Here is a 13,484-nt window from a genome sequence, read left to right as displayed (position 1 = left end):
TTTGATGAAATGTTTAAATGAGGAATAGATGATGATTAGTGCTTGCCATAATTGTTAACCTAGGATTTGTTAATTTCATATGCATATGTACTTCTCTATGTAACAAATTGACAAAATGTACGTTGTAACTAAAGTAGTCTGTGTTTGATAAATTGTTTAAATGAAATAAAGTTGATGATTTGTACTTACTAAGATTATTAAGGTAGGATTCTTTGTTGTCTTATGCCTATATATTTTTCTCTATATAATCAGTTGATAAAATGCAAGTTGCAGTTAACATGGTTTATGTGTTTGATTAAATGCCCAAATGAGAAACTCACTAGGATTGTTTGTCGAATACTGAGATAGATATTACACGTCGGTGTTAATAGCACTTGGATAGGAATGGGGCTACAATCGTATCCCAGGCAATCGGTAAACGCCCATGTTTGGGTGGCCGAATTAGTCTAGCCTCCTTAGGTAAACTTAAAGGATACAGGTCGTGCATTGACTGCTGACAATGGCTAGGCCACGAGGGGTGCTTAGTCGCTCCATGTCGATCATGTCAACCTGCGCCGGTTTCAAAGCGATCTGACTTAACGAACTTGTTGACCTATTGTGTGTTTACCATGTATGGACTTGATTGTTTGAATCTAAGGTACCCCTCACTAATGTAAAGATCCATCTTCAACCATGGTACCACGATCTTCAAGACTCGTGAGCCATGCATGGTGGTATGGGACACCGTGTTCGGGCTGTCGGCCTACGTTAGGGTGACGAGTCTTCCCGTAGTGACCACGAGCACCACTTCTTGCAACTTACCTATCGTATGTGTTTATCTAGGAGTGATGAACCTAAATGGATCTAGAACATAGGAATAGGACTACTGCGGTTGTCCAATGCCTAATGTTCGATTTGGGTTAATATTAAAAATGGAGGTACCCTAGCTTTCCCAAATTACTGGATGAATGGGCATAATTAATCACTTAGCTAACATGGCCATGAATCACATTGCATTAGTTAGAATGTGGAGAAAAGGCATTAGAGTCACACATTTGAGGAAGCATTATCATATGCGAAACAAGTGGCCGGAGTCGCGTGTTGAGGGAGTGTTGATGGGTGAGGGCATGCATCATTACTTACACTCCATTCCTGCATTAAAAAGAATAGTTAGGAAGTGATTGTTATGATTGCATTATCATTACTGCATTGATTGACTTGATAACATATGTAACTTTCACCTTATAGAACCACTAAGTTAATCACTCACTCCCACTCTAGGATGATGTTTTAAAACACCAACCAGACGCTAATGTAGATGTAGGTATGGACAATGTTGATGCATTGGAGCAGGACTTCTTGGATGAGGCGGAGGAATTCTCCTACTTCCAGCTCTCGGGCAGGCCGATGTAGGCCACGTGCCGTTCGATAGGGAACGTTGGCCGTCTGGGCTTAGCTGCATACCACATTTACATTACCATATTTTGTTCATTTTGAATCGTACATGTATATATTGAACCCGGTCGCGGACCCTTACTCTGGATGAAACTTTGTGAAACATATACATAGTGCTTTGGATCTATGCATTTGCTTAATTACATTAAATCTGGAGTATGATACGTCGTTTAGTATAATTCCACGCATGCTAAATTGATCAATGTGAAAGAAATCAGAATATTATCTTCCATAGGACATAAGTGATGTTTGGAATCTCGGGATTCGAGCTTTGCTCAACCCTCGAAATTCAGGGCGTTACAAGTTGGTATCAGAGCATGAATTGGATTAGACTGGAACTGGGGTAATAGGTTATCATGACACACTCTAATGCACTCTGACTTAAGAAGGGGGCAATGGAACTTAGAGATGACATTAGAACCCCAAGGCTTTCCCAACAGGTAAGACCAAGCACTGTAGTTAGTCGAGGACTTACAACTGAGGAACTTAGATCATGTGTAGTGACTTGAGTCACCTCTGAACAAAGATAACGAACCAAGTCGACCTGCGTTGAGTACTTTAGGACTAAAAGGCACAAGTAGCTAGCGAGGCCAAAACAGCCTAAACATTTGAACTTCATAGTTCAAACTAATTATAGATCCTCACCGAAATTAGTCTCGACTAAGTAAAGAAGCTCCCGAATGGCCTAGAAGCTTTTAAGTCTATCTGGGTCGACAGTTGGTAGACTTTAAATTTAAAAATGGATCCAGAGGATGCGAGAAAACACTAATTGGACCGTAATGGGTAGACCCGACCTATCAGGGACCCAAACCGATGAGTAGGTGGGGGCCAGGGGGTCCCACGAACCGTAAACGGTGACCCAAGGGGGGTGGCCACCACCGATTGGCGGGGGCACCGCTAGAACTTCCAGATGGGCGCGGCAGCACCCCCGAAACACTCTAGGAGAGCGCGGTGGCACTACTGGATTGGCAACGCACCGCCGATGTTTCCAGACGGGCGCATCAGCACCACTAGATCAGCAGCGCACCACCGGTGGCCCGAGCATGTGGGCCCCTCCCACATGTGGGGGTCCACTTATATGGCCCCACCTCCCCTCTTTCACTCACTTCTACCCTTTCAAACCCTCTCCTACCCTCCAAACCTTCCCTCACTCTAAAATCCTCATTTTTAGCCTTTTAAATCCATCTTTTTCTTTGCAATCCCCACCCCTACACCCCCATTCAACGACAATCTTCCTAAACCGTATCCATACTTACCTATTCCCTCCCTTTTTAGCATAAATCCTCTCCTTAGGGCACCAAAAATCCCTATTCCTTTGAAATCCCTCCATTCCATACACCTCTCCACTTTAATGGCCCTTTTTAAGATAGTGGCCACCATTTTCTCCATCTCTACGCTTCTTTCCCTTATGGGGAAGAAACGAGCGGCCTAGGACAAGGCCGAGCCAAGCCGCCTCAATGGCTTATGACAGCGCCGCCTAACCACCTGCAACAAGCTAACGTACATGCGCTCGCCGCTGAAGCAGCTGAATCAATGGTTGCGGTACCCCCGGCAATTGAAGTCATTGCCCACATCCAAGGTACACCTGTATTCCTTTTAGTGGACACTGGGTCCACTGTTTCTATGGTATCATGTTCTGTGGTCGAGCGATTAGGGTTGGACATTACCCCTATGATTGGGGTGAGAGTCATCATCGCAGTAGGAACCTTCTTAGACGCCACTAAACTCTATACGAGTTGCCTGATAGACTTAGGGAGCAAAGCGGTGCACATTGACCTGATTGTAACCAAGATTTATCATTACGACAACATCCTCGACATGGATTGGCTCACCGAAATGAAAGCAGAGAATGACGGTAAGACCAGATTGGTGACAACCCATGGGCCCGAGGGCATAAGCTTCACCTTCCTAGTTCAGGTCAGTTATCCCTTCCGAGTCCTTTGTTATGCTTCCCTATTAAAAAATTATGATGGTCTGCCACTTATGGACACGTCAGTGGTTCAAGATTTCACAGACGTGTTCAGAACGATCCCTATACTACCTCTTCAGTGTGAGATCGACTTTACCATTAACCTTGTGCCAGGCGCAACACCTATCTCCTCGCCAACGTACCGCATGCCTCCGTATAAGATGGAGGAATTAAGGAAACAGATTGATGATTTATTGGACTCAGGCTTCATACAGCCGAGCGTATCTCCTTGGGGAGTTCCCGTATTATTCATGAAAAAGAAGGATGGATCGCTACAATTGTGTATAGACTATCGCAAGCTAAATCATGTTACAGTAAAGAACAAGTATCCTTTGCCCAGGATACATAACATGTTTGACTAATTGAAGGGGGCTTAGTATTTCTCTAAGATAGACTTACAATCCGGGTATCATTAGTTACGCATGAGGAATGAAAACGTGTAGAAAGCAACTTTCAAGACTAGCTTCGGGCACTACGAATTCCTCGTGATGCCTTTTGGACTTACAAATGCACCAGCCGTATTCATAGATCTCATGAACCAGGTGTTTCGGCCGTATCTTTACTGATTCGTCATCATATTCATAGACGACATTTTGAGATACTCAAAGAGTCGAAAAGATCACAAAGAACACCTGCAAGCAGTCCTTGATACTCTTAAGTAAAATCAGTTGTTTGCACAATACCGAAAATACGACTTCTGGAAGGAAGAAATCAAGTTCTTGGGACACATAATTTTCAAAGAAGGAATCACCATGGACCTTTCCAAGGTGACCGCGGTACAAGATTGAGAGCAGCTAGGCTCAGTTATAGAAGTGAGGAGTTTCCTTGGACTTGCTGGCTATTATCGCCGATTCATTAAAGATTTCTCTAAGATAGCCCAACTATTATCCCAACTTACTCTGAAAGATCTTAAATTTGCTTGGAATGAGAAAGCAGAGGCAGCCTTTCAAGAATTAAAGGACAAACTGATATCTGTGCCTGTACTAGTGCTGCCAGAGTAAGGTGTCAAATATACTATTTACACTGACGCCTCTCGAGTCAGATTGAGTTGTGTACTTATGCAGAAGTTATGCCTCTCAACAGTTAAGGAAACATGAAGAAAATTACCCCACTCATGATCTAGAGCTGGCGGCAGTCATTTTCGCATTAAAGCTTTAGGTACATTACCTCTACGGAGAGGAGTTTGAGCTCTTTTGCAACCATAAGAGCCTCAAGTACATCTTTACATAGAGGGACCTGAATATGAGGTAGTGTCATTGGATGGAGACATTGAAAGACTTCAAGTTTGAAGTCTCCTACCATCCTGGCAAGGCCAACCTTGTGGCCGATGCGTTGAGCCGCAAGAAATTCATGAAATTTGTAGCCCCACTAATGGTAAGAGAGTGAAATATGGTAGAGTTCGTGCGAGATTTCGAACAGAGGCTAACAGTAAAAGAGCCATTTGAGAGTGTCGCACACCTCCACATACAACCATTAATTGATGATTGAATCATTGTGGCTTAGAAGGAAGATGAGCTATTGTTGGGGATGAGAGAGCGTGCAAGAGACATGGAAGAATTAGAATGGAGAATTGGCCTAGATGGTGGTTTGCAGTATTGTGGCCGCTATGCGTCACAAACCTTCATAATCTAAGGAGAGAAGTTCTAGAAGCCGCTCACATTTCAAAGTTGATAATGCATCTGGGTACTACGAAAATGTATGGAGACATGAAACGTTCATATTGGTGGGACAACATGAAGGTCCAAATAACAAATTTTGTATCTCGATGCCTCACGTGTCAACAAGTCAAAACTGAGCACCACCAACCCCCGGGTTTACTTCAACTCATGCCCATAGCTAAGTGGAAGTGAGATTTCATATCTATGGATTTCATTTCCGTGTTACCAAAGATGAGAAAGGGGCATGACTCCATTTGAGTGATTGTGGACCGGTTGATGAAGTCGGCCCATTTTCTCCCGATTCGAGTTTCTAATTCGACAAATTACCTGACCAAGCTATACATTAAGGAGATAGTACGACTACACGAAGTTCCTCTAGAGATTGTGTCAGACTGAGACACACAATTCACGTCCATGTTCTGGACTCGAATCCAAGAGGCAATGGGGGTGAAGTTGAAATTTAGTACCGCATTCCACCCACAGACCGATGGGCAGACGAAGCATGTAAATCAGATACTCGAGGACATGTTACGATCATGCATACTTGACTTCAAGGATAGCCAGGATGACTACCTCCCTTATGCCGAATTTACCTATAATAACAGTTTCCAAGCAAGCATTGGCATGGCTTCTTATGAAGCCTTATATGGATGCCCATGTCGGGCTTCGCATTGTTGGGCAGAAGTCGGCGAGAAGAACTTGGTTGGCCCAGATCTGGTTCAAGCGACCTCAGAAAAGATTGATATTATCAAGCGTCGACTCATTACGGCCCAGAGTAGGCAGAAGAGCTACGCGGATATGAGACGGAGGCAGTTGAAATTTAAAGTTATGGACCATGTATTCTTTAAAGTTTTCTAAATGAAGGGAGTACTCTGTTTTAGCAGGAAAGGGAAACTCACGTCGAGGTTCATTAGGCCTTTCCAGATTTTAGACCGAGTGGGTGTGGTGGCATACCGTCTCACCTTACCCACACCCCTCGCAAGCGTGCACAACATGTTTCATGTGTTAATGCTGAAGAAGTATGTTCCCGACCCTACTCATATCATCAAGTGGGAGCAAGTACAACTAAGGGAAGACGCCACCTATGTATTGCGGCCCATGCGTGTCCTAGATAGGAAAGAATAAGTGTTGCGTAACAAGGTCATCCCACTCGTGAAAGTGTTGCGGACACACCACACCGAGGAGGAGGCTATTTGGGAGACAGAAGCTGAGGTCCGTAAGAACTACCGACAAATTCTCGAGGAGTACAAAAAGGTACAAATTTTAAGGATAAAATTTTCTTTAAGGGGGGTAGATTGTAACGTCCCAAAAAAATCTGTACGAAGACCCGAGTACAACCTTAAGCTGAACAACCCAAGGATTATGCCCGGTTATATAATTTAGACAGGATTTAATTAAATGTTAAGCAGTCGGTGGGTTAAGCTTGGGCCACCATTTTTATAAGTGGGAAGGCCCAGAATCAGGAGTACCATTGGCCCATGCCACATGAAGATCTATGAGAAATCCCAAGGGCCTGTGGCTCTTGGGAGTACACTAAAACTCCATAAGGAACCTAGACCGCACGTCGGGGGTCTAATGACCTTGAAATTATAGGACAATGTCCATCCTACTGGTCTTGACAGTCATCACGAGAACCAAGCCCAGATAGTGTCCAAAAATGCCCAACTTAAACCGTGAGTTAAGAGCGTGAGAAATGCAAATATCTTACGAAAATGAACTGAAACTTAAGTAAATCGGGCCGTCTGCTCTTACGCAAAGTTGAGAATTCCAGACCGTTGATTTGTGACCAAACTTCACACATGGAGAAAGAAAATTTCCCTACACATATTCGTATAACCATGGCCCTGATTAAACATGTATGAATGTTGATCTGAAACAGGCTATCCACGGTCGATCTGCTTATCCGATTGCACCGAAATCATGTCCTAGAGTGGATCCATTGTCAAGGAGTGTACCCCATGATGTAGATGAGCCATGGGCCTCCCTAAGAGCCATGTTCATTGGAAATAGCCGCCCACGAGGTATAAACATAGTACAAAGTGGCCCTGGGGCCATTTGCACCTCGTCTGGGGCTATAAATAGCTCCCAACACACCCCCTCACTCTCGAATACGAATTTCATAAACCCTAGGGAGAGAGAGAAGAGAAAAGAGAAAATAGAGAAGAGGAAGTTTGGGAAATCGCTGCAACTCCGGGAAATCTTCTCCCATGGATCCACGTGCCTAATCACTGCCACGTTTCGCTATCAAAACTCTTCTGGCTGCAACTTTAGGTAAGAAATACTAAACCCTATAATGATGTAAGTCTCCCGGATGACTTTTCTCCCACCTAGCTAACCCGTTTACTTGTTTAGGTGACCGACGTTTCTTCTTTGGAAACGTAGTCCTAAGACCAATTCTGAGATGAGCGTACTACCTAAAGGTGCGGACTATAAACGCTTAGGTTGCGGTTTATCAATGTTTTCATTGTAGCTAATAATTTTTGTATGCTATGACCGTGACTGCAAGAACTCGTATTGTCTTCAACATGCCTAACTCTTTATAAAATAAATTGACGAATTGTAAATGATAAATAACATAGGCTATGTGTTTGATGAAATGTCTAAATGAGGAATAGATGATGATTAGTGCTTGCCATGATTGCTAACCTAGGATTTGTTAATTTCATATGCATATGTACTTCTCTGTGTAATGAATTGACAAAATGTAAGTTGTAACTAACATAGTCTATGCATTTGATAAATTGTTTAAATGAAATATAGTTGATGATTTGTACTTACTAAGATTATTAAGGTAGGATTCTTTGTTGTCTTATGCCTATGTATTTTCTCTATACAACCAATTGATAAAATGCAAGTTGTAGTTAACATGGCTATGTGTTTGATGAAATGCCCAAATGAGAAACTCATTAGGATTGTTTGTCGAATACTGAGATAGATATTACACGTGGGTGTTAGCAGCACTTAAATAGGAATAGGGCTACAATCGTAACCCAGGCAATTGGTAAACGCCCATGTTTGGGTGGCCAAATTAGTCTAGCCACCTTCGGTAAACTCTAAGGATAAGGGTCGTGTGTCGACTGTCGACAATGGCTAGGCCACAAGGGGCGCTTATGTGCTCCATATCGATCATGTCAATCTGTGTCGGTATCAAAGTGAGCTTGCTTAACGAACTTGTTGACCTATTGTGTGTTTACCATGTATGGACGTAACTATTTGAATCCAAGGTACCCCTCACCAATGTAAAGATCCATCTTCAACCATGGTACTACGATCCTCAAGACTCGTAAGCTAGGCATGGTGGTATGGGACACTGTGTTCGGGCTGTCGGCCTACGTTGGGGCGACGAGCTTTCCCGTCTGACCACGAGCACCACTTCTTGCAACTTGCCAATCATATGTGTTTATCTGGGAGTGTTGAACCTAGATGGATCCAGAACATAGGAATAGGACCACTGCAGTTGTCCGATGCCTAATGTTCGATTTGGGTCAATATTAAAAATGGAGGTACCCTAGCTTCCCCAAATTACTGGGTGATTGGGCATAATTAATCACTTAGCTAACATGACCATGCATCACATTGCATTAGTTAGAATATGGCGAAAAGGCATTGGATTCGCACATTTGAGGAAGCATTGTCATATGCGAGACAGGAGGTTAGAGTCACGTGTTAAGGGAGTATTGATGGGTGAGGGCATGCATCATTACTTACACTCCATTCTTGCATTAAAAAGAATAGTTAGGAAGTGATTGTTATGATTGCCTTATCATTACTGCATTGATTGACTTGATAACATGTGTAACTTTTTTCTTATAGAACCACTGAGTTGATCACTCACTCCCACTCTAGGATGGTGTTTTAAAACACCAACAGACACTAATGTAGATGCAGGTACGAACGATGTTGATGCATTAGAGTAGGACTTCTTGGATGAGGAGGAGGAATTCTCCTACTTCTAGCTCTCGGGTGGGCCAACATAAGCCATGTGCCGTTCGATAGGGAACGCTGGGCATCTGGGCTTAGCTGGATACCACATTTTGTTCATTTTGAATCGTACATGTATATATTGAACCCGGTCATGGACCCATACTCTAGATGAAACTTTGTGAAACATATACATAATGCTTTGGATTTATACATTTACTTAATTACATTAACTCTATGGTATGATACGTTGTTTAGTATAATTCCATGTATGCTAAATTGATCAACGTGAAAGAAATCATAATATTATCTTCTACAGGACAAAAGTGATGTTCAGAATCTCACGATTCGAGCTTTGCTCGACCCTCGAAATTCAAGTCGTTATAGCATGAAACCTGTAGCAAGATAATTTACAATGTCAACAAACTAAGGTAGTTGGGAGAGTTTAAATAGTTGTTCATCAGGGAACATGTCATTTATAGGTGTTGTCTCAAGGGGATCGAGAAGATCAAGTCTCGAGAGATGGTTAACCACTTCGTTCTCTACCCTCTTTTTGCCTCGTATTTCTAAGTCGAATTCCTGGAGTAGGAGGATCATGTTCTCAAGCAGGGCTTAGCATCATTCTTAGAGAGAAGGTACTTCCGCACCTCATGATCAGTGTAGATGATGATCTTGGATCCGATAAAATAGGACCTAAATTTGTCTAGAGCAAACACTACGGCTAAGAGTTCCATCTCCGTATTAGAGTAGTTCATTTGGGCAGAGTTCAGAGTTCTACTTACATAGTGAATAATGTAGGGCTTCTTCTCTTTTCTCTGACCTAACACCGCCCCAATAACATACTTAGAAGCATCACACATAATCTTAAAAGGAATGTTCTAGTTGGGTGGCTGCATGATAGGAGCAATAATCAACATGCCCTTGATCTTAGTAAAAGCTTCTTAGCATTACTCAGTCCATTCGTATGATACATCCTTCTGAAATAGATTGCATAAAGGACAAGAGAGGTGACCAAAGTCCTTTATGAATTATCTGTAAAATTTGGTATGTCCTAAGAAGGATCACACATCTCGTATACTCTTAGTTGGAGGTAGGTTATAGATAAGGTCAATTTTAGCCTTGTCTACCTCAATTCCCTTGTATGACAATATATGTCCAAGAATAATTCCCTTGGGAACCATGAAATGACACTTCTCCCAATCTAGCACCAAATTCTTCTCTTCATTTCACTTCAGTACATTTTAAAGATTTTTCAACCACTCGCTGAAGGATGGACCAAAGAGAGAGAGAAGTTGTCCATGAAGACCTCTAAATATTATCCCACCATATCAGAAAAAATACTCAACATGCATCGCTGGAAAGTGGCCGGGGCATTACATAGTCTGAATGGCATCCTTCTGTAAGTAAAGGTGCCAAAGGGACATGTGAGTATAGTCTTTCCTGATCTTCAAGGGCTACCTCTATCTGGTTGTAGCCCGAATGTTTATCAAGGTAGCAGTAGTAAGAATGACTAGCTAGCCTTTCTAAAATTTGATTAATAAAGGGAAAAGGAAAGTGGTCCTTGTGACGGTATTCAACTTTCTATAGTCAATGCACATTCTCTAACCAGTAGTAACTCTAGTTGGCACGAGTTCATTATTGACATTGGATACGATGGTGATTCTGAACTTCTTAGGAACCACTAGAGTTGGACTCACCCATCGACTGTCGGATATAGGGTATATAATACCCACATCTAATAACTTAAGTACCTCTCCTTTAACTATTCCTTCATATTTGGATTTAATCAACATTATGGTTGTCGGGAGGTCTTCGCATTATCCTCAAGATGAATGCAGTGAGTACAAATCAAATGATCAATTCCCTTGAGGTCCATTATCGACCATCCAGGGGCTCCTTATGCTCAATAAGAGTAGAAATAAGTATACTCGCTTATTCCTTTACAAAGCGGGAAGAAATCACCACTGGGTATGTCTCATCTTGACCTAAGTAGATATATTTAAGATCAGCGAGCAAATGTTTTAGGTCAAGCTTCGATGCTTTGAGGCTAGATGGTAGAGGCACTATATCGGTTTGGGGAAACTTTTCAAATTGTGGCCTCCACTGGTTAACTTCAAGTACCGGTGTAACATCAAGCACGACGTCCATCTCCCTAATTGTAACATCATCTAAACCAGGGGAGTGGACCAAGCTTGTCTCTAGAGTGTCAGAGTATAGAGTCAAAAGTGCTCTATCTTCCACGAAAGAGTTGATCATGTTAATGTCATGGGCATCGTCATCATCCTCTGCCTGTTTGGTCATATTGAAAAAGATATTGAGCTTCGATGTCATATTTTTGAAAGATAAATTCATAATACCATTCTTGCAATTGATAATTGCATTTGATGTAGCAAGGAATGGATGACCAAGAATGACAGGATTTGAATGCTCATATCCATGATGGGTTGATTATCTAAGATGATAGAATCTACTGGATAGTAGAATTTATCAACCTGGACCAACACATCCTCAATTATCCCTCTTGGTACACGAACTAAGCGATCAACAAATTGTAATGTGGTCAAGTGGGTTTTAATTCACCAAGACCCAATTGTTCGTAAACTGAGTGGGTTATCAAGTTAACACTCGCTTGAAGTCAAGAAGTACGTGCTCAATCCGGTAATTCCCAATTACACAAGTGATGGTTCGGCTACCAGGGTCTTTGTATTTTTGTGAAATATCTTGCTTAAGGATGATACTCATTTTTTTCTGTCAAGAAAATTTTCTTTTGTATGCTCTACCGTCTTTTGGTCGTGCAAAGATCTTTAAAAAATTTGGCATATGAAGGAATTTGTTTAACGGCGTCCAGTAGAGGGATGTTAACCTTCACTTGCTTAAACACCTTTAGAATATCCTGAGAGTTAGAGTGAGGTTTTGGTGCAATCAACCACTAAGGGAATGACACAATCGGTTTACTTTGAGGTTTCGGTTCTAACTCATGTGGAGCAATGGTAGGTCCATTATTCTCATTTCTTCAGGGTCCTTAAGCTTTTCAGCCCCTACCAGAATAGTCTTGTTAATTGTCTTTCCACTTCTAAGAGTGGTGATAGACTTAGCGTGCTCCATTTGATTCGAAGAGCTTGGTTCACTAATTTCACATTGCGGTTTTGGATTGGGGGGAGGTTGGGTTGGAAGCATCCCTTTTTCCCCAGCTGTTAAGTGTGACTCAATTCGTTGAATGACTTTGTTAAGTTCTTGGAAGGCTTGTAATGTTCCTTGATTGAAAAGCTCTTGATTTCGAATGTATTTTAAAACCGGATCTTCTTGAGGCTTCTTTTGATTTAAGAGTTGAGATAAAGCCCCTTTAGGGTTAGCCATTTGTCCAATCCTCCAATTGAAATTGGAATGGTTCCTCTAGCTGGAGTTGTATGCATTTGAGGTGGCTCCACTGAAAGGTCTTTGGTAGTATTCACGACATTCGATTGCTCATTTAATATTTCTTGAAAAGCAGGTATTGTTGGAGAATTTTTAGTTGTATGTATGTTGTAAGCACAAATACCGCAAACAACTTCCATGGCCTCGATTTTCCTCGTGAGATTAGCCACTTTAGCATTTATATCATCTTCCTCTTTCAAAATATATACTCCACCTCTCTCCTTTGATTAAGAAAGCTTAGAAGTGGTGCTGGGATTTGGGGAGATGTCCCATGATTGTGCATTTTCAACAAGTTTGTCAAACTAATCCTACACATCATTGACATCTTTGTTCATGAATTCCCCATTGCACATCATCTCGACAAATTAGTGCATGAAAAATGTCAGTCCATCATAGAAGAAATTTGTTATGTGTCACGTTTTAAAGCCATGTTGTGGGCATAAATTGACAAGATCCTTGAACCACTCTCAATATTGGAAGAATGTCTCATCTTCCTTTTGGGTAAGGTTTATGATCGACTTCCTGATGGTGTTCGTCTTAATGGTATGGGAAGAATCTCTTTATGACCTCCCTTGTCATGTCGTTCTATATGCTAATGGACCGTGGACGTAGTGAGTGCAACCATGTCTTAGCTTTTTCTTTTAAGGAGAAGGGAAAAGGTTTTAGCCTGATCGTGTCCTCAGACATATTAGAAAAGTGTAAAGTGGCTATTATCTCATCGAACTCTTTCATGTGTAGATATGGACTTTCGAATTCAAGTCCATGGAATTTTGGAAGGAGTTGGATTACTCCTGGTTTAATATCCATATTTCCTACATTGTTTGGAAAAATCATGCAGGAAGGTGTGCTCACCCCCGTCGGTTATAAATAATATCGTAAAGTACGAGGCGGGGGTGCATTGTGTGCTGTAACACCCTAAAAATCGGGGGTCGAGCAGAAGCTCAACTCCCTAGTTCCAACCCATCACCTATGCAACATAGATAATGATGATTAAATGTTATCCATATTAGTGCATTAAACATAAATGGGATTACACTAAATCAGGATATCATACTCCAAAAATAATTAGATTATGCAAGCGGAAGACT

General features: G+C 41.8%; 1 non-coding gene across 1 annotated transcript; it reads left to right on the top strand.

Annotated features, from left to right (window-relative positions):
- The first annotated feature begins 12,819 nt into the window (after positions 1-12,819).
- LOC131241766 (small nucleolar RNA R71) lies at positions 12,820-12,926 on the top strand. Its single transcript, XR_009169331.1, has one exon. It is a non-coding gene; the product is annotated as a small nucleolar RNA R71 (small nucleolar RNA).
- Positions 12,927-13,484: the final 558 nt, after the last annotated feature.

This window comes from Magnolia sinica, chromosome 3 (assembly GCF_029962835.1).
Source record: "Magnolia sinica isolate HGM2019 chromosome 3, MsV1, whole genome shotgun sequence".
In the NCBI taxonomy this organism is placed as follows: domain Eukaryota; kingdom Viridiplantae; phylum Streptophyta; class Magnoliopsida; order Magnoliales; family Magnoliaceae; genus Magnolia; species Magnolia sinica.
Note: the sequence above shows the minus strand (reverse complement) of the source record. Positions and strands in the feature narration are given on the sequence as shown.